This window comes from Sus scrofa, chromosome 6 (assembly GCF_000003025.6).
Source record: "Sus scrofa isolate TJ Tabasco breed Duroc chromosome 6, Sscrofa11.1, whole genome shotgun sequence".
NCBI lineage: Eukaryota > Metazoa > Chordata > Mammalia > Artiodactyla > Suidae > Sus > Sus scrofa.
Window position 1 is genome coordinate 138,400,133 of NC_010448.4, and position 18,519 is coordinate 138,418,651.

At 36.7% G+C, this 18,519-nt stretch overlaps 1 long non-coding RNA gene across 1 annotated transcript in view; it reads left to right on the plus strand.

Annotated features, from left to right (window-relative positions):
- Positions 1 to 18,519, plus strand: part of LOC102164080 — a 60,272-nt gene that overhangs the window by 33,226 nt on the left and 8,527 nt on the right. The window contains exons 2-3 of the long non-coding RNA XR_297444.2: positions 6,564 to 6,619; positions 15,988 to 16,080. This is a non-coding gene — a long non-coding RNA (uncharacterized LOC102164080). The remainder of the gene's footprint in view (positions 1 to 6,563; positions 6,620 to 15,987; positions 16,081 to 18,519) is intronic.

Below are 18,519 nucleotides of genomic sequence, written 5' to 3' on the forward strand. Positions count from 1 at the left end.
TTTTACTTATCTTTCTTTCTGACTCTTTAAACAATTACATTCAGAGCTTATGGAATGTTTTGCTCCACTAAGAGTTCAGAAAAGATTTTCTCAAAATTAAAAACGTTCGTACTTCAGAGACATTATCAGGAAAGTGAAAAGTCAACCCACAGATTTGGAGAAAATATTTGTAAATCATATAACCAATAAAGGATTTGTATCCAGAATATATTAAGAAGTCAAATAAGTCAATAATTAGAAACCAATTCAATTTTTTTAAATGGGTAAAGGATTTAAGTTGACATTTCTCCAAAGAAATACACAAATAGCTGATAAGCACATGAAAAGATTGTCCTCATCATTAGTCATTAAGGAAATACAAGTCAACACTAAAATGAGATCTATTTTTCACCTACTAGAATTGCTATAATAATAAAGAAAAAAGATGGTCAGTAACAAATATTGGCAAGAATGTAGTGAATTTGGGACTAATCCATTGCTGATAGAAAATATGAAATGATGCAATTTTTAGTTAATAGAAAAGATGGCAATTCTTAGTTAATCATAGAATATGACTCAGCAATTCTACATATCTACCCACAAAAATTAAAAATGTGTATCCATACACAGACTTGTACACAAATGATTGTAAGCAGAATCAACAAAAATATCCATAAAGTTTAAACAACCTGAATGTCTGTCATTGGATGAATTGACAGATAAAATACTATTCATCAGTAAAAAAGGGATAACATGCTACCACATGGGTGAACCTCCAAATATCAGAAACATCTCAGTGAAAAAAACCTAACCTAAAAGAACATATATTATGCCATTTAAATGAAATATTTAAAAAAGGCAAACTAAAGACACAGAGTATATAACTGGTTGCGTGGAAGTGGGAATGAGAGTGATTGTAAATGGGTAAGTTTCTTTTTAGGATGAAGGAAATATTATAAAATTAGATTGTGATAGCTGTACAACTGTAAGTACACTAAAAGTCATTGTATTGAACATTGAAGTGAGTGAATTTTTATGGTTGATAAATTATATCTCAAAAAAACTGGTGGGAAAAAAAAGGTTTACTATGAGTTCTGAACCAGATCTTGAAGGAAACTACTACTTACCAGGTGGTATTCTTAATTTTAGTGAGGCTCACTTATTTTACAGGTTTATTATGGTCCGGACTTGGACAGTATATTTAGAAAAATGCAAGTTGAGTATTTATTTCTTGGAAGTTTTCTGAGCACTTTTATTTGGAAGGACAGGAGCAGAATTGGGGTGTTAGAACACGTGCTCTTCTATGTGCCTTTTACCTGATGATGATTGACCCAGGATCCAGGAAGTTGCCCAAAATAATCAGCTACTTACAACTTTGAAACTCCAGTTTCTTCCAGGGATTCTCTAATGAGTTCCAAGGAGTAAGATGTGCTGAACTTAACTCCTAACAAAAGTAATTCTTCACAGTTGACAACAAGAATAGACCACCTTAAATTAGAAGTATTAAATAATTTTTAAACCTGACAATAGGACTCCAATTTCAAGAGCTGTAATACCTTCTTCCCACAGAACTTAAATCTAGGGAAAAACTTAAGAAATGCTCCCCCCAAAACAAAAACAAAGAAAAAAAAATCCCTTGTTTCTATATCATTTCTCAAAGAACAAAGACTATGCCAGTGTAAAAGCTATATGTGCTCGTAGATGCTTTAGCATCAGCTTTGTACCCTATATATGCATTTTTTTTTTCTGGTAGGATAAAGAAATGGAAAATATGCTCTAACAAGTTTCAAGTCTGTCCAAACTTATTAAGTGTAGAAATCCAAGTTCCAACATTATTGTTATTTCAAGTGAAAAGTTCTCTGAAAATGTAAAATAGACACATTAAGCAGCCAAATGTACATCAGTTACCTGCTCCCATCCCCCACCCTGTTTTTAAAAGACTATATTCTGCATGATGGAGGCTAAAAGGTGGCAGCTGTGCCAAAGTAGTGGACCCTAAATCGCTGAGCAAAAATGAGAGAGGGGAGGCTCTGATTGCTCACAGTACAGGAGTGAATACGTGCTCTCAACCACAAATCAAGCAAGCTGAAAAAAAAAAAAAAAAAAAAAAAGGCCCAATCAAGGCAGTAATGGCCTCCACTTCACAATCAGACAAGTGCTTCTTACTTGAAAAATCCTACCATTTATAGCTGATTGCTAACCCTGGCCTCATTTCTAATCTAAAGGGCGAGTAATAATTTGGAAAAGGAATTATAACAACTTCCCAACAATTTAGCAAATTGTTATTATTTCAGGGGGAGGGGAGGAGGGTGGAAAGAAGTTCCTTTTGTAACATGTTTCTCTTGTGGGCTACCATTTTTGTGACACCAAACCCCAGTGCTGCCATGCTAGAATAGCAACTAACATATATTGGAAATATTTTTTTTAATGGGGATATTTTATGCCATGTCACATGTTTCAATATGGTCAAAGTTATGGATTGCCAAAAAAAAGGAAGGACGGGAGCTGAAAATTCTTTTGTACATATTTACCTACAACATTCCAAAATAAGTCTGAGTGAATGTCCTTGACTATCTCTGTTTTGGAAAGGATTTTGACATTTTGGAGAATTTGACTTCATAAAAAAATAATACCATTAAATGCCACAGGGTTTTTCATTCGGTATTGTAGAGTTGATGGATTTAGCTCAGGTAAGTTTCCTGCTAATAGAAATAGGATAATATATAGGCATCTTCTACACTTTTATTTTTGAATTTGTACATTAGAATGACTATATATGTGGTAATCATTTCATTAACCTGTCACATCCATAAAAGTCAGATATCTTTTACATAGGTACTATTTTTGGAGATTAATGTAATGTTTTCTAGTGAGCAAGACACTCACACATGTGTGTGTGTGTAATATTTTCTTCACAGAGCTGTTGAGTATACATATTTCATGTAATATTGTAGGAAAGAGATTTGGACCATGCTGCTTTCTGAGAAAGAAAATTAGCTGATAAGAGTACAGGACAGAGGGATATACTTAATCACAATTGCAGGAAAGATAGTAGAGATCACCCTATTCAGCCTCTTAATTATTATGCAAATGACAAAACAAAGGCTGGGAAAAGGTAATAACTTGCTGAAGGTCACAGGCTAATGCATGACAGAGATTAAAATAAAACTTCGGATATCCTTTACTCTCACCATCACACCTTTTACATTATATCTTATTCTTTCAATATCTTTCTTCCAAGTGGCTTTAAATTATGCATTTTTAGTAATACGGCATGTTAGCTTCATATAGTACAGACACCAGTGATTTTTGTAATAGGATATGCTTAACATCAACATGTAACTTTAAGCCTATATTGTGAGCAATAACATTGTTTCTGCATGTTTTGCCATTTGCCGTTATTCTTATAAAAAAAACCTTCATTGCAGTTTAGAACTCTTTTGTCCTGACCTATAAGATGATTAAAATATCACCTTTTGAAAATGTATTTCGTTCTTTTTTATTTCTCAAATTAAGACCAGTTACCCAAAACAGAATAGACAATTAGTAGCAGAACCAAAACACAGTATTGCTCTTTCATTTTTCTTTTCAGGTAGGCAACCAGCAGAACTCCTTGAGCTTAGTACAGGCCTCTGCAGCTGTACAAAAGACAGTTAATATGTCTGGAAAATTGGGCCATAATTCTGATTCTAACTTAGAAAAAGTGAAACTCCCTATAGCTTGAATCAATGTAAATGTAATGAACATTTTTAAATTATTTATTCATTTTTAGTAGAAAAAAAAAAACTTCCTTTTAGTATTTTCCACATGTCTAGCAAATACTAGGTATAGAAAATATATCTAGTTTTTGAATTAAAGGAAATACTTTGATTTTTAATTGAAAATGTTAAACATAATATACTATGCTTTCTGAAGAACAACAGATTTTAAGCAGATCTAAAAAATTGGATTTGGAAAAACAAATATAACTTCTTTATTTATGTGTGTAACTAGAGTAAGGAGGCTGAATTTTTCAGATACCCCAAAATGATTTATAGCTTGCAATTACCCACTCCATTCAATATAAACAGTATCATAATTCATATTACATAATCTGTAGCACATTCTAAAATACATAATGCTACTCTGGAAAAAAATTTTTCTTACATCATCTCTCGTGTCCAGAACCATGGAATTTTTTTTAAAGAAATAAGGGATTGATATTATTAAGATCCAGAGTGAGAAAACAAAGTACTTTAGAAAGGAGCTTGAAATTTTAAAACCTTTAAGAGTAGGAAATCTGAGATATTATAATAGTAGGGTTTTTTTTTTTATGGAAAGAAAAGAGCCTCTTTCTAATGGATATATTTGCTCTACTTCACAGCAGTTTGAAAATTAGCGAAACATCACTATGACTTACCCTGTGACCCAGGAGTGTCAGAACGTAAAGGCTTGAAGAAAAGGACCAAGCAAACCCAAAAGCTGACAAAATATAAAGTGGTGACCACAGGCAAAAACATGGAATGAAGCATCATGCTCTCAGAAGCAGCCTGAGCATTTTAGTAGAATAACAAAAAGTGAACTTTAGATAAGAAACTCAGAACTAACTTTTGCTTTACAGCTTTAAAGTTAGACAAAGTAATGGAATCTATTCACAACCTCACAAGGGGAAAAATTAGGGATGTGAGCCCAGGAAAATGATTTTCAAGGAAAGCACTTTTCTAGGAAATTTCATATTCCTAACCTTTTATTTTATTAAAATTAAATATCTTGGAATATTACCGCAAGCTAAAATGACCCCTAGTGTTAGGAAATAGATTCCTTAGGGTAAATTGTAAGCACCAATGTCGTTTATATATACAGTAATGTTAGCATATACATTCTGTCACTGTTTGTAGTACAATAAGCTGCTTTAGCCAACACAAAGACACAAAGCATACGACAGAGACAATCTTTTTCCTCTTGCCCATTAAATGAAAGACTATCTAATCCTCAGATCCACTCAAGCAATTTTAGATTTTTGTTATTCAGAAAGGACTTTTTTCCTCATTATAAAATATATGTTTATAGCTGTGAGTTATAGCAGATGTAGCTACAAAGAGAAAAAAAGGCAGGATTTTTTAATAAAAATTCTGGTAGCATCGTCAAGGATAATGTGCGGAACAATTTCAAGGCAGGCTTCTTGAGTAGTGTAGTTACCTCTGAGGAGGAAACCCTAGCTTTTATGGACTAAATGGGAAAGTACTCAAGCCGTTTTAGCTGTGTAAATCATTAGACATGTTACAACGAGACTCCGCAATTTATAAGTATTTAAAAGCTCTCATATCGTTAAACCTACACAAATGAATTTTGTGGTGGTCGTTTAACAGTTAACTTTTATATCTTAAAGAGTAAAAATTTTGGAAGGAAAGTGTAATATTAAGGAATACAGTCCCCACAAGGTAGCAAAGAAGGGCAACACATACATTGTAAATGGATCTTTTTACCAAGAAAAAATAGTGCCGAAGAGAGCTGTGTTAAGATTTAATAATGAATAACTAAATTCTCTCTTAAGACTTTTTTGTGTTTGCGGCAAATAAATAAAACCAGTAAAGTGAAATGTAGTTTATAGCAGCAAGGAGGGATTAGGACAAAAATTAACAGAAAACCTGCACTTATTGTCATTAATGAGTAGATGCAAAATGAAATGTTAAAATATAAAATATAGGCATATGTTTAAAGCTTTTTAGAAACTATTGACTGTAAATGATAGATACGTTAAAAATAAGAGATTTTGTTTGCACTGCATTATTTATCAGTGAACATTAGAAAAAAGTGTAAGTAAACTAATAAAATACAGATTTATGATATAGGTTAAAAAATCAAAATTACTTACCTAACATCCAAGCACAATGTAATTAATTTCAGAATAAATTAATACTACATACATATGCATGTTAAAAATACTCAAAACCATTTTCAAACATAAATTTGTTTTAAATTCTGCTTTGAGCTTAATTTGAAGGATTTCCTGAAAGGAAAAAAAAAAAAAAACTATTATGCTTCTTCCTATTCGCTACCAGAGTAATTATCTAAGAATATGCTGTAATGATAAACTTCATTACTCAATAACATTAGTAAACATTAAAATATTTAAAGAATATTGTACTGCATTATAGTTTATTCTATTTAAATATCACAATTATAGCAGCTTTTTCTTCTTGTTTTTGTCTATGGGATGAATTGCTAGGATTTGATAATCTGCTGCTAATGTAAGCTGATATTACAGTCATATGACCTAATTAAGCATCAGGATTCATATTTAAAATATATAATTACCTAGAGTGTCAGTTTAAAAAAATGTAATTACTAGTTTCTACTTTAATGGCAAAAAATGATGTTCATATCAACAGACTATGGAAAGTTTTCTGGAAAATGTTTTTCTTCTCTGATTGTAAAGAAGCAATGAAAAATCTTAGTATCGAACCTATTATTGATACTATTTTCATAGAATGTACTCTCTTGTCTTTCATCATTGTGGAAATTCCTCCTTCCAAAAGTATATTATGTATCATTTCTTGTCACTTTGAATCCATTCATCTTTCTTTATTCATCTTTCTTTATAGGAATACATTTTCATTTTTGGCATTTGAGAAATCCACATACAACAGTAGCGTGAATGGTAAGTGAAGCAACAAACTTCCATTATTTTAAAACAAAATAGACTTGAAGATTTGGGGCTTTGGGGAGGAATTTTTCATTTCTGAATTGCACAAAATCATTCATAATTACCTCTTAGTGATTTCAATATCACAAATCCCTTCTGATTAGCCCTCTTAAAAAAAAAAAGAGAGGAACCTGCTTCAGAATTGTTTGGCCCTGTTGGAAGCCCTGTCTTAGAGAACAGCAGATTATGTAATTAAATTGAATCGTGTATTTTCCATAGAAACAAGGCATGATACTGGAACTGATGCAAGCTATATGCTCATTTCTATATTTAGACTGCTCAATGTCAACAGCACGGCAGTCCATTGACTGATCACCCAAGAGTTAAGGCATCCTATGAAGCTTTTCAATTTTAAAAATATGTAAAGGCAGAAAAAAAGTAGCGACTCTAGAAATGGCTGATGAAACAACATAATCCTTTTACGGAACTATTCTTCATTCCTTGAGTGAAAGACTGTCCCCAACAGCTGGTATTTTCCCATTTGCTTAGAGTGCATGCAGTATAGAGAAGTCTGGAGAAATAGTTAAGTTTAGTTTGCAAGAAAGCAAGTCAGTTTATGGAGAAACGTGCCAAGTACCTCCAGAAGTTTGTAAGTGAAAATACAAATGTAATATTGAAGAAAAATGCCCCTTCGTTTTTCATATGTGAAGTGTAAACTAGAGATTACAAGGACAAACTGTGACTACATCTTACACACAATCACAGTAGGAGGGAGACAAATCACAGAAAATTGTCAACATTTGATGAACATTTGATAAAATTCATTTGATGAATTTTATCCTTGTATTAGGGACACTTTTTCTTACCAGGCTTCACATCCACACCAAACCACAACTGTAGTCCTAAGCAGCCAGACGTGCTGTGTTTTGAAATCCTCAGCACTATACTGTAAATTGAAAGTTTTACCTATACAATCAGGAAGAAATTTCAGTGTCATAAAAGTCCCTTGAAATTAAGAGATCAAAAAAAATCTGTCAGCGCCTATGCAAAATCTAGACCACGTTGTCATCAGGAATTAATGAACATCAATCTTAGAATGATCGTTTTAAGCCAACAGCAATGGATTATTTATAGACTTGGCAATTGAATGTAGATATGTAAATTTTGTAACTGCTTTTCATCTAAGTGTTGAACATTATATTTAATGTAAGTAGTAAAAAAAGGACTGCATGAGGAATAACATTAAAAATGCTAAAGAAAAAATTTGACATGAAACCTATAATCCAGATAAATTTCAGTATAATTTCCCACTCTTTTTATAGGCCACCTGTAAATGGAATACAGATATACAGAGAGGGACAGCAATTTCCTTAGGAGCCTATACACATATAAGTATATAGATTTATCTTTTGAATTTGTACAAAATGATGTTTACTATGAGCTCTTACAAATATACCTTATGTGTGTGTGAAAAAATAGAGATATGAACATGATACAATTCTAACTAACTTTCATCTCAAGCAGACTAAAAATTTCAAGTATAGCTTACTCCCAATATTTCTTTCTTCTTATGCCTTAGACGTAATATAATTTTACTGACATTCTGGAATAATAAAGGTGGAAACTTCTGGATATTTAGCTTTTGTTATTAAAATACCAAATGACTAAAATATAATTTGATATTATGATTTCATTTTTTAGAAGAATAAGTGGCAGTTATTTTTCCTAATACTATTTTTTCTTAAAAATAAAAACACCAGGAATTCCTTTGTGGAACAGAAGGTTAAGGACTCAGTGTTGTCACTGCAGCATTCTGGGTCACTGCTGTGGCCCAGGTTCGATCCCTGGCCCAGGAATTTTCATGTCTCAGGTGAAGCCAAAAAAGTAAAAATAAAAAATAAAAACATCAAAATATTCTGGAATTGGTTTATGAAGAAAAACCAAAGCCACACTCACCACCTCAGTTTTAAATGATGCTCTAACTACTCTGCTAGGTCCACTGTGTGTTGTGCTCTGCCACCTGGTGGTTACTTGTAAAAGATCTAGACAGTGTATTCAGGCATTCTCTTTCTCTTTTTTCTTTACCCTCTCCTTTGTAGAACTAATGAACTAAACTTCAATTTGATAATATGACTGTTGCTGTGGGAAACATTGGTTAGTTCATGTGACTTACTAAATTGCTCTTGCCTCATTTCAAAGCATCAGTACAAATTAGCTGCAAGATTCATAGGAGGTTTGAATCAGTTATTGACAATTGTTAAATAAAATGAAATTAGCTAGAATTTCTTGATCTCTGCATAGTTATTTTCTCCAAGGAGCTAGGAACAGCTTATTTAAATCTTACTGTATTCTGTAACATAGATGGGGGTGATATTAAGTCATGAAAAGCTAAAGAACAAAGGAATTCACTAAATGAATATAATGAGACAGCATTTCCACATATTGATATGAACATTCCTGCTGCTACATCACAGAGAGGTGAACTTAGTAGACAGTTTTAGATGTCATTTCTGTCAACACATCTCGTGGATGATGTAAACTGCTATATCCAACCTTTGAATAATGATCGCTTAGGAACTGATTATTCTACACTGATGAATCCTTCCATAATTGTTAAAAAAAAAAACAGCACCTTACTGTCTTGAACACACCTAGGGTTCAGAATATAGTTTCTAAATGCCAAGGAACGAGGTCTCTTGGACCAACAAATGTACACACACACACACATGCACACCCCACACAGGAATATCATTCAACCACCAAGAAGAATGAAACCCTGCCATTTGAGACAATGTGGATGGACCTTGAGGACTACAATAAGTGAAATAAGACAAAGACAAATACCCTGTGATCTCACTTACTTGTGGAATCTAAAAACAGACCCCCCCCCCATCAAGTTCATAGCTACAGAGAACAGATTTGTGGTTTCCAGAGGCAAGAAAAGTTGCCTGGGGGTGGGGGTGGAAGTCGTGGGAGAAGGGAATCCAAAGATACAAACTTCCAGTTTAAAATAAATAAGTCCTGGGGATGTGAGGTACAGTGTGGTGATATAAATTAAAATAGTTGGCAACATATTTGGTAGAAACCAACAATGTGCAAGGCATTGAAGACACAAAAATGATGGGGATACGGCTTTCTCCTTCAAGTACTCAAAGTTTAGTAGGGTGGTGGTGGATGTATATGAGTACAATTAATGTATGTCAAGCTGCTTTTTGTCATGTACGATTATAGAAATATAAGCGAATCACAAAGGATAACAATAGGAAAGTGCTCTGGGAAAACAGAGATGGAAGAAGTTAATTCTGATATGCGATATCAGAAAAGCTTCTCAGAAGAGGCAATGTTTGATCTGAGCCTTGATTGATAGGTAGAATTTAAAGGGCACAGAAAGGAGTTGCCATTGTGGCCCTGCAGAAATAAACCCAACTGGTATCCATGAGGATGCAGGTTCAATCCCTGGCCTCGCTCAGTGGATCAAGGATCTGGCATTGCTGTGAGCTGTGGTGTAGGCTGACCCCGAGCCTGGGAACTTCCATATGCCTCGGGTAAAGCCCTAAAAAGCAACAACAATGACAAAAAAAGCACAGAAGATCCTAGAAAGTGTACAATAGTGTCCGTAAAACAAGCAGTATTTAATAATGTTACTGGAAGGAAAGCTCTGTGAGGATAGAGACTTTGTTTTATCTTTATGTGACTGACCTTGTAGGTGCTCAATTTTTTTAAGTAAATGAATAAATAGTAACGGCATCGTGCAGTTGTATATATGTATGAATGGCAAGTAAACAGTTTTGTCATTAAGAAGGCTTTTACTTTTCCTCTTGCATGGCTTATATTTGGAGGAGGGACTTTCTTTTCAGTTATCTTTGGAATAGCTAAAGAAAGTAGGTGATTTCTGTAATATTCAGATGTATGAAAAGTTTACGTTAGTAACTGATAGAAATATCTGGGAAAGTGTTATAGAAAGGAAAGGAAATTCATAGAGCATTTAAATAATCTGCTGCTGATTTGAAAATGAACCAGAGAACATCTAGAAATAATACAATAGTAAATAATAGAGTCCGAAATATAAAGCTCAGGGGCCAGCTAGACAATAGATTAGATACAGCTAAACAGGGAATGGGTTAACTGAATGATAACCTGAATAGAAGACACAGAATGAAGCACATAAAGCTAGAGATGAGGCGGAGGGGTGGGGGTGGATAAAAAGGTTGAGGAGAGAAGAATAGATAGATAAAGTAGGTCCAGTCTATGACTAATGGCAGTTTTAGAAGGAGAGACTAGAGATGAGAAGAGGTGTGAACTATAGATTTTAGTTAATAACACTGTATACAGGCGTTCCCGTTGTGGTGCAGTGGTTAATGAATCCGACTAGGAACCATGAGGTTGTGGGTTCGATCCCTGGCCTCGTGCAGTGGGTTAAGGATCCGGCATTGCCATGAGCTATGGTGTGGGTCGAAGACGTGGCTCGGATCCCGCATTGCTGTGGCTGTGGCGGAGGCTGGCAGCTACAACTCTGATTAGACCCCTAGCCTGGGAACCTCCATATGCCGAGGGAGCAGCTCAAGAAAAGGCAAAAAGACAAAAAAATAATAATAATACCGTATACATTTTGGCTCCTCAATTGTAACAAAAGTGCCACACTAATTTAAATTATTAATAATAGGGGAAACTGTGCTAGAGAAGGGGGAAGTGAGGAAGTGTATGAGAACTCACAGTATTCTTAATTTTTTATTAACCTAAAATTGCTGTCAATAATAAAATCTATTTGAATAAATAAACAGTAATATGTGAAATGGGATAAAATTTCAAATTTAAACTGGACCATTTTAGAGGCAAAAAGAAAAAAGGCTGAGAAAAATAATGCTCAGCAAAAAGCAAATGCATACAAATCTGGGACATCGAACTTTTTTTTTTTTTTTTTTTTTTAGGGTTGCACCCACAGCATATGGAGCTTCCCAGGCTAGGGGTCAAATCGGAGTTGTAGCCTCTGACCTATGCCACAGCCACAGCATATTCTTCCTGAATACTAGGAAGATTCATTTCCACTGGGCCACAACAGGAACTCTGACGCTGAGCTATTGAGTTTAAGAACATAAGCATGTGTGTGTATTAGAATTCTTTTGCATCAAGAAAAGTCTCCATGGAGGAGTTCCCGTCGTGGCTCAGTGGTTAATGAATCCTACTAGCAACCATGAAGTTGCGGGTTTGATCCCTGGCCTTGCTCAGTGGGTTAAGGATCTGGCGTTGCTGTGAGCTGTGGTGTAGGTCGCAGACGAGGCTCAGATCCCGTGTTGCTGTGGCTGTGGTGTAGGCCAGCAGCTATAGCTCTGATTAGACCCTTAGCCTGGGAACCTCCATGTGCCGAGGGAGTGGCCCTAGAAAAAGCAAAAAGAACGAAAAAGAAAGAAAAAGTCTCCATGTTAAGAACAGCATGATAGAGCAGGAAAAGGAGGGGCTTGAGGGTCAAAGCACATATTTAAAGGCCAAAAGTCTTAACCAAAAAAAATATTCCTTATTATAAAACATCCTGCAGGGCTGGATTTACTCCCCTTATCCCAAGCCAGTTAAAGCCTGTTGGAGGGCCACCACCACAGAAGGATAACAGCAGCCATTTTTCAAGATTCCTCAGCACTTAAGCTAGGAAACTACACAACTCCTCTAAAAACGGGGAAAACCCTTGTTTTCAAAACATAGTGCTCATCACTGTTTTTGCTTTCATTTGAAATCAGGTGGCTTTGAAGGAGGCTTCATTTCTCTCGGTTTAAGTTTAGCCACTGAGGACTTTGCCTTAACTTCCAAACCATCTGTGGTGAGTGCTGACCTTGCAGGCTCCCAATCAGCCACCCATGGTCCTGCCACCACAGGGGTGCTACTTGTGGACAGGTGCCGAGTGCAGGCACATCACAGAACGTGCAGCACTCTGCCCCTTTCCTAATTGGGGTGAAGGGTTATACCCTCAGCATCCACTCCCCTCCTCAGCTCCAGAAGCATCAAGCCCCCAGTCCAGGGCTGGCTTCATGGGTATTATGTGTGGTTGCACAGGTCCCTCTGATTGGAAGTGCCCTGCACTTACTTTAATGCTCCATTGCTGCCATTTTGTAATTTTTTTTTAATTTAATTTGGGATTTTTATTTTTTGGCTGTGCTCACAGTATGTGGGACTCCCTGGACCAGGAACTGAACCTGCACCACAGCAGCAACCCGAGTTGCTCTGCAGTGACAAAACTGGATCTTTAACCTGCTGTGCCACAGGGAAACTCTACCATTTTGTAATTCTTAAGCATTTTTAACAAGGGGCCCTGCCTGTCCATTTTGCAGTGTCCTTTGAAAACCATAGTCAGTCCTGCTCTTATCTCTTATATATTGTATAACATACTAGCATTATAGTTTAACTCCCCTGAATTTCCAACCAGGGGTTGCCAACACTGGGGCCCACAGGGACCAGGCATTGAGGTGTGAACAATTACATCAGGTGAACCAGGGAGCTGGTAGGGGGTGCTGCAGCCATGGGCCATGGTGAGCAGGGAAAACAAGTCTTATCCAAAAGGGGCAGCCAGTACTCTGCTCCACTATGTGTTGTCACAGGCCCCGTGTAGCCAGCTGTTCCATTTTTTTTTTTTTTTTTTTTTTTTTTTTGTCTTTTTGTCTTTTTGTCTTTTCTAGGGCTGCACCCACGGCCTATGGAGGTTCCCAGGCTAGGGGGTCAAATCGGAGCTGTAGCTGCCAACCTACACCAGAGCCACAGCAACGCAGGATCCGAGCCGCGTCTGCGCCCTACACCGCAGCTCACAGCAACACTGGATCCTTAACCCACTGAGCAAGGCCAGGGAGCGAACCACCAACTTCATGGTTCCTAGTCGGATTCGTTAACCACTGAGCCACAACGGGAACTCTTTCTTTTTTTTTTTTTTTTTTTTCAGCTCTTCCAATTTTTAAAGAAAAACTGGAGATGTACTTTTAAAAAATCATGTTTAAAATGTTGTTTTAATTAGAAATATTCTCTGTGTGGGCCAAACAAAACACATCTGCTTGGCCATATCTCAGCCACTAGTTTATGATGTCTGGCCTAAAATTTCAAAAACAAAACCGTGTTTTCTTTTCTTTTGGCCAAGCCTTCAGCATGTGGAAGTTCTGGGCCCAGGGATCAAACCCATGCCACAGCAGTGACAATACTGGATCTTTAACCCAGTGAGCCACCAGGGAACTCCCAAAATCATGTTTTTAAATTTCTCTCCCTATTTCTTAATAAACTTGACAACTTTCTTTCCCCTGTTTTAGAACACAAAGATAGTTAACTAGAGAAATGGAGAGTCCATGACTTAGGAATACATGCCTGCCTCCATCCTGGGGGAAGGAAAAAAATTTCTTTCATTTTGGATAGTTCAACAACAATAAAAACAAACCAGAGGTAATTCTCAATAGGTTACCTTTTATATTATTACTAAATTTCCCTGCTACAGTTATTAATATTATTGATCAGGCATGTGGATTGAATATATAAGCTACAGTTATTATTGATTAGGCATGTGGATTGAATGTATAAGTGGAATAATCTATTAAGGGAAGCAAAGGAGTGAGTGGGATGCAATGTCTTCTTGGGCTCCTGGAAGCACATGGTCTCTTTTCTCTACTGGCCTAAGGGGTCTGAGTAGTTCTCTTACCTTAGATAAATGAATTAGGAGGCAGCTCCTTTCTTCCAGAGTCTGACGCATTTGCTCAGTTTATAGAACCTTTGGAATACATAGTTCCCTCAGGGATCAGTTTGAACAAGTAAAGGAAAGTCAGTGGCTTATGAGCCCTTTAGAGAGATTTTTAGACAGCAAGATGCATAGTTATTCCACCACAGCGTGTCATCCTTTGCCCATACACACTTTTCCTACAAGTCTTTGTATTTAGGGCTTTTTTTTTTTAAATTGTTTCTCTTCTCTTTCTATCTACCTTCCAGGCAGGTATTTCCATTTTCTATTTATGAAGTTAGAAGAAATGCTCCAGATATTCAGAGACTATTCTATCTTCCCTAGATTCTCTTCTGGTAGGACTGTTGAGAATGTACACTGCACAACTTCAAGGAATGCCATTTGCATTGTCATCTGTGGGGATGATTTCTTCCTCCTGGAGTTGTACAGGGTTCAACTTATACAGCTGTACACTAGGCTGTCCTTCTGGCAGCTGCCTTAGACTTACAGATAAAGACAGTGACTTAACTAATTGATATGTTGGAAGTTCCTGCTTACTATCCTGTTATGTATGCACTAAATATATGACGTAGGTACCTTGCAATGTCTGATTATGTTACTTCTTTTTTGTTAAAAAAAAACTTTAATTCCTCTTCAATACCCTCAGGAGTAAGTCTATTACCAGTGGATTCTAAATTTCATCAGAATCATTTGGATGAATTGTTTTAAAAAATAAAGATTCCCAGAGAGAAAGAAAAAAATAAAATAAAGAATTTCAGACTCCAGATCGAAGATTCTGGCTTTGAGAGGTCTAGAGTAGGGCTTGGGAAAATTTAGAAAGCAGCCCCGCCTGACCAGTCCCAGTCTGGGAATTCTGATGCACAGCCATGTTTAGGAAACCCTGGTCCACCTCCACTTCGACCAGCCTAAAACCTTTCATGTCATGTGATATATTTGAGCTTAAATGGAATATTCACCCTCACTGATTACATCATGCTCTTTGTGCCTCAATCATATTACACATTCCTTCTGTCTGCAAGAGCTGTTCTTGAATTTTTCTGTCATGTGAACTTGTCTCTTGGCCTTTAAGACCTAAGTGAAATGGTATCCCCTTGAATTGGATTTGTAGTACTCCCTTGCCTAGAATAAATTATTCCTGCCTCTAGGTTCTTATGACAGTATGTATTATAGAAGCGATTGTCAAAAATTGTTGGCTAGATACTTTCCCCCAAAGAATTTTTAAAACTCTGTATTTAACATCAAAAATTTATTTGCATCATATGTTTCAGTCACTAACAATGATATAATTTCTAGCACAGTAAAACATCATTTCTTTATAATAAATGTATGCCATCACTTTCTAAAATATAGCCAAAGTAATCTCAATACCTGTCTTAGGTCAGGTTCTTATAGAAGAAGACACCATTCTAGTACAAGTGATTTATTAAGCAGAAGCTCCCAGGAGAAGCGGGTAAGGGAGTGGGAGAAACATGATAGGATTCAGGAGAGGTCCCAGACAGCCTGATGCTGCTGGGAGCTTAAATGACAATTGCACATCCAAGTTTGTCCCATTTCTGGGCAATAGAATTGTCTTTTGAAGCTCTGCACTTGTCATTATTGGCTGTGATACCATGGGTGTGTATGAGGGGGTGGGGTGGAGGGTAGAGGACAGGAAACAGACTTTCAGGCTTTTTCTTCTCTATTTTAGAATGAAGAGGCTCGAGGAGCAGCAAAACCTACAAACTGAGAGATGGGGCGCAGCACTTGGAGGGAGCTGTGGCTAGGTGGATGGATTCCAAAGGTGTCCTCAACAATACTCTATGATGTGATATTATAATGGATTAGAATATATTAGGAGTCCCTGCTGTGGCACAGTGGATTAAGAATCTGACTGCGGCAGCTTGGGTTAATGTGGAGGCGTGGGTTCAATCCCTGACCCAGTTCAGTGAGTTAAAGGATCTGGCATTGCTGCAGCTGTGGCATATGTCACAGCTACAGCTGGGATTCAGTCCCTGAACAGGAAACTTCCATGTGCCATGGGTGTAGCCAATAAAATAATAAAATATTACATTAGACTTCTAATTCTGGAAGATGAGGTAGATATACTTTTTCCTATTCCTTCTACTAAGTGCAACTAAAAACTCTGGATGCTACACATAAAACAAACACAAGAAGACTCTGAGAGGTGACAAGGGGAGGGTAGACCAGCCAGAGATCTTGGGACCTAAAGAACAGCACTGCCAAGGGTTCTCTGGATTTTCTTTTTACTTCATGTATCCCAGACTGGGCTTTGGAAAAGCCAGAAATGCCATTGTGCTCAGACCAAAAAAAAAAAAAAAAAAAAAAAAAGAAAGAAACCCAAAAAATGAAAAAACCTGCTTTCTCTAGCCAAAGAACCAGGAAAGTAAAATAAAACAAAAGAAAACTTGGGGAAAGGAACATGGAGAGACCCAGCAGTTAGAGCAGAGCAGACAGATCAGGACAGGAGAAGGGGGAATTATTATTTCAGAGGTTAAGGCTGCTGCAAAGATGAGTTAGCTGGGGCGCAGTCAGCACTGCAAGATGAAGGCCAAAGACAAAAATTTGTGAATGCCTGCAGTGTAATTACCCTTTGGTTTCCAATTAGAGAACTTGGGAGCTTAAAAAAAAAAAAAAAAAAAAAAAAATACACGCACTTAAAGTCCCTCCTCAGAGAATCTCTCAGGTCTTTTGTTTTTTCAAGGTTCTAAAGGTGATTCTAAGGTGCAGTACATGTTGAAAACTGTTAAAGGGTTGGAGGGCGAAAGAGCTGAGGATTCACCATAAACAGAGAAATGATTGCGAGGAAAGCATTCAGGATACTGATGAAAGGGCAGATTCAGGGATGTGAGTGTTAACAAGGCCAAGTGCTACAGGATAGCAAACAGATGGAGGACTCAAGAGGTTCTTTTGGAGTTCCCACTGTGGCACAGTGGGTTAAAGATCTGGTGTTGTCTGCATGCAGGTTCCATCCTTAGTCCTGTGCAGTGGGTTAAAGATCTTGCTGGCATCTCAGGTGTGACCAAAAAAAAAAAAGAAGAAGAAACCAGGGAAAGTGAATATTTGAATCTTACTTTAAAAAGCAGAGTCCAGGGAGTTCCCCATCATGGCTCAGTGGTTAGCAAATCTGACTAGGAACCATGAGGTTGCAGGTTCGATCCCTGGCCTCGATCAGTGGGTTAATGATCCGGCATTGCCATGTGCTGTGGTGGAGGCCACAAACGCGGCTCGGATCCCGAGTTGCTGTGGCTCTGGGCTAGGCCGATGGCTACAGCTCCGATTGGACCCCTAGCCTGGGAACCTCCATATGCCGCAAGTGTGGCCCTAGAAAAGACCAAAAAAAAAAAAAAAAAAAAAGCAGAGTCCAGAGCTATAATAGAAAAAAGAAAGAAAATCTCACAGTAAACTTTGGAGCCTCCTGGACATCACCCCTGATGAATTTTTTTAAGTCGATCTACTTAAAAAATGTGAGTACAAAATGCTGTTTGTCAGAAGGCAAGAATCTGGGATGTAAATCTAAACATAATTTATAGAAAGACCTAGACAAATTACAAAAATATGAATAAATGCCAAAAATCACACCTCAGTGTTTATTACCACATTAATTTTTCTTGATGTTCCAGTGTTTTTGTCTATTATTAGCTTATGACTAATATTTTATCTTTAAATGTATACTTTTCATGACTTGATATTCTGAAAACACATTGTGCCAACACCTTCAATTTATGATGAAAATACTAAATAGTAACATATACAAATTGGTCTATTAAGTACTTTCACATTTTTATTTTACTTGATCCTGTCAGCAGTCCTCTGGTGTAAATATGGGAGGGATTAGAATTACCATCACACCTAAGAGGAAATGGGAGGCCTTGGAAATTGATTGCTTAAGTACCTCCAACTCCTCTGTAGCAGTCAAAACTCAAACCCAAATCTTCTGATTCATTGCAGTTTTTTATGTTCTATTGTGATTCCTATATCTTAAATTATCATTTCTGACCAGGCATAGTGAGAAACTATGCCCACCTGTTTCATGGAGACTGCCAGTGGCATGCTCTGCTTTGTAAGAAATAATGGGGAGAGTTCAGGTATTTTTTCCTAAACAAAAGTTGTTTTACCCACAAGTTCAAAAGAGAGGAAAAATCTTGTCTTTGGACCCATGGCAAGAAAAGGAAACTGACCCCCTTGAAGGCTGACATTTCAAAATTAAAAATAAATAAAA